At 39.3% G+C, this 3,561-nt stretch overlaps 1 long non-coding RNA gene across 1 annotated transcript; it reads right to left on the bottom strand.

Moving 5' to 3' along the window:
• Positions 1 to 2,774: 2,774 nt before the first annotated feature.
• On the bottom strand, positions 2,775 to 3,309 carry LOC148018863 (uncharacterized). The gene is made up of 3 exons (XR_015695029.1): positions 3,245 to 3,309; positions 3,047 to 3,148; positions 2,775 to 2,954 (listed from the first exon to the last, which is right to left on the bottom strand). It is a non-coding gene; the product is annotated as an uncharacterized LOC148018863 (long non-coding RNA).
• Between the last annotated feature and the right edge of the window lie 252 nt (positions 3,310 to 3,561).

Genomic DNA, 3,561 nt, shown 5'->3' with positions numbered 1-3,561 from the left:
ACAATTGTGTAGCAACACAAAAACACTACTCTTGCTTGGTTTTCTTGTGCACACACATGTATGTGAGTCCATTCTCTCATAGTCGGATGACTCCTCCAAGCCACATGAATCCCCTTGCAATCACCCACCCTACAACTTGATTGTCACTTGTTGCAATACATAAACTCATACTCCACCAATCCTTAGACTCCACCCTCAAGTTGGTGATCCATGTTGCATGGTGATGAGATAGGCCACTACTAGGCACAAACAAACATAGGCTTAGTCATTGAGAATCATACCTAGCTTGCATACATCGTATGCACTACATAGAGCATGAAAACCCTACACATTAAGACATTTGATTATTTGGATTCATTACAAATAAATTGGCATTTCATGGCATTGAGTTTAGAGTTGAGCATGGGAATGAATCATCTTATTGATGTGCATATGACTCTATGTAGAACCCTTTATTAATTATTATCAATAAGCCTTTTATAATGCAAGGGGACCTTTAAGCCTAAAATTTTATGAAAGTCTTGAATGAAGGTAAATTAAATAATTTCTCAAGGATATCTATGGGAGAGAAGGGAGCATGATTTTTTTGGGAGTGAGGGGGAAAGATGCCATCGGAGGTCTTAGGTGATGAGAGATTCTATCACGAGCATGATTGGGAGGTTGTCAATGTAATGAGCAGCAATCAAAGAGACAATAGAGCCTCTCTATATAAATAAGCCTTATGACCAAAGGCTAATTCATATCATTAATGTAACTATCTTCGGGCTTTTTAATGCCATTTAAAAAATCAAAAAATATATTGTATCAAAGCAGGCTACTCGTGCAGGCCTCCACATCACAATCAAGGCTTGCACTCCTCCTTGAAAAGATGCTACTCTATAATTCCTTATACATGCATGAAGGCCCCTCAATCAACAAATCCCTCAAACAACATGCAATTTTCAAGCAATAGATGGATAGTCACATGTTGATGCCTCTCTAGTGCAAGAAGGATATCCGGCTTGTTTAGTTAAATCCTATTCATATCAAGGTATTGATGATGACAGAGAATATTAAGACATGCATGCAGTCTCAACCATGCAAGGAGCAAGTGCACTTTCTAATACTGCCATGGCCAAAGTTGCTAACCAAACAACGTAAGGCAATCTACATCATCTAAAATGCACATAGCGCACCTAGACCATGCCCCTTTGATGCAAGAAGACTCAAACCTTCACGAATTCCGGCCATGCCTGCCATTCCCTACCTCTGCTACTCATCGCTCTAATCACAGACTGATTCTCTCCTCACTCTCTCGAATAGTAATGATTGACATGTTAGAGACATATTTCTTTGCAAGATTCAATCTTCTTTTCTTTACTCTCTCACACAAGCTAGTTATATTTTTTAATGGTCTCTTTGTCTCTCCGAATCGTATTGGAGTTTTCTTTAAGTGTGCTAGCTTTTCTTGTAATGAATTATTAGCATTTTCCAAAACATCAATCTTATTTGTAAGATAAAACATGCTTGTCTATGCAGTAAATAATGATTTTTTCATTTCATTCATTTGAGCCATGTATGTGTAAGATATAGAGTATAACATTCTACAATAGCCAAGCATCCCATTATAACCTTCCCCAACATATCTCACGTAGTCATGAATATTAAAAAAATAAGGAGATTTACCTATTGAAGTATCCTTGGGATAAATATTTCCATCCACCCACAAATCTATATGTTTCTTTCCTTGAGTTTGCAATCTATCGGCCTCCATTTCATCTATTAGTACTTGATGATGTATACTTCTCCAAGATGAATAAATTGGATCTAGCTGAATGGTAAGTTTGTAATTTCATGTGCTTGCATGTATATTACTTGCAGAGGCATTGCTAAACATTTTAGTAGATCAATGATAAATGAATCTCACTGTGATAAGAAAGCGAGCATAAATAAAAGAATGGCAAGAGAGAATGGAGAATGAGTATGTGAAAAGAAGACATGGGAGTAGACAAACACGATATAAGCAAACATTTCTTGAAAACACAAATTCTCCCAAGTTCCAAGACAAAAACGGCTGAAAAGGTGACCCTAACATAAATTAAAGATGAGGGGCAATTAATGGTGGTTGACCTCTTCAATGAACTCAATGTTCTCTCATTAATCACATTTAAGAAACCAAATTTGGTAGTTTCATTCTTCCAAAATCTCAACTAATTAGCAACTTAATCATTTTCTTACAAGTGACTTTTTTGAAGCGTTTTTGGCCCTAATGTATACAATGAAAGGAACTGGTTATAGGCTCACCAAAAGTTTCATATTCAAATATAGGTCATGTTTGTTTTGCATGTTAGTTTGGCAAGTAATCTCGATTTCCATTAATGAAGGATGTCTCACTACAAGATATAGACCTTATAGCGACGTTTAAAGCGACGAAAATACAAACAACAAAATTTGCCCCCGTCGTCGCAAAAAGCGTCGTTATTGACGACGCCATGGAATCGTCGCTATAACCGTCGCTATATGCGTCGCTATATGCGTCGCATTTGCGACGCATATAGCGACGCATATAGCGACGCATATAGCGACGGTTACAGAGAATTTGCGACGCTGATAGCGACGACAATAGCGACGCCTGCAGTAAATTTGCGACGCAAATAGCGACGGTAACAGAGGAAAAAATTTTGTGTGCTGTATGAGAGCCATACAAAATAGTTTCTGCACTGCTGCATACAAAGCGTTTGCAAACAAAAAGAATCTATACTGAAATCATAAAACTGATAGATGAAATAAATACATGATATCGCATAAAATGCGATTGGTACAATCATAAAACAATATCACTAATACATAGAAAATGTCTACATAGATCGGGCGACTAAAAACTAAAGGTATGTGAGCGCTAAGGATCCGAGGGCGAGCTACAAATCGTCGTCCCCCGAAAGCTCGTCCCTCTGCAAAGGAGCATCAAACGGATTCTGCAGAAAAAGAAACAACATATCAATCCACCATACAATAATGCATTCAAATATCTCATGGTAACTACGGACATGAAAGATGAGAGACTTACTGCGCCGCCGCGTCTGTACAATCGGTCGATCAATGATCTGAGACCGTGCCTCTCTGCATATTGAGTCTCAAGGCCTTGCGGATCGCGATTTGTAATGGAGTGCTGCAAAGAAAACAAAATGCTAACTGTTAGAAATATGATTGTCAGTACAAATAATATCTCAAAAAAACAAATAAGCAAAACAAAAGAGAAACTTACAAAGTCCTCCAAATATGTCCTGTGGCCGCCACTCCCAAGATGATGTACCGATCCGGCCTCGATTCATGCCCTCGCCGCCTCCCGCTGCTGACTCCAACGTCCTGGCGAATTTGTAACCATCGTGTTGACATAAACCGCGGCATCTCCTCCATGCCTTCGGGATATCGAATCAGTCGGTGACGCGTACTGCGTCGGAATTCAGCTGGCGCTTCCTCTCGATCTTGCCTTGCAATCTGGTACTTGGCGAGCCACGTCTCGATGGAGGCATGGTGCAACATACAAAAGCGATTCACCTTCTCTTCCATTGAGGCATCCAT

The sequence above is a fragment of the Lygodium microphyllum genome, chromosome 20, assembly GCF_053477565.2.
Source record: "Lygodium microphyllum isolate KBCC chromosome 20, Lygodium_microphyllum_v1.1.10, whole genome shotgun sequence".
Classification (NCBI taxonomy): domain Eukaryota; kingdom Viridiplantae; phylum Streptophyta; class Polypodiopsida; order Schizaeales; family Lygodiaceae; genus Lygodium; species Lygodium microphyllum.
Note: the sequence above shows the minus strand (reverse complement) of the source record. Positions and strands in the feature narration are given on the sequence as shown.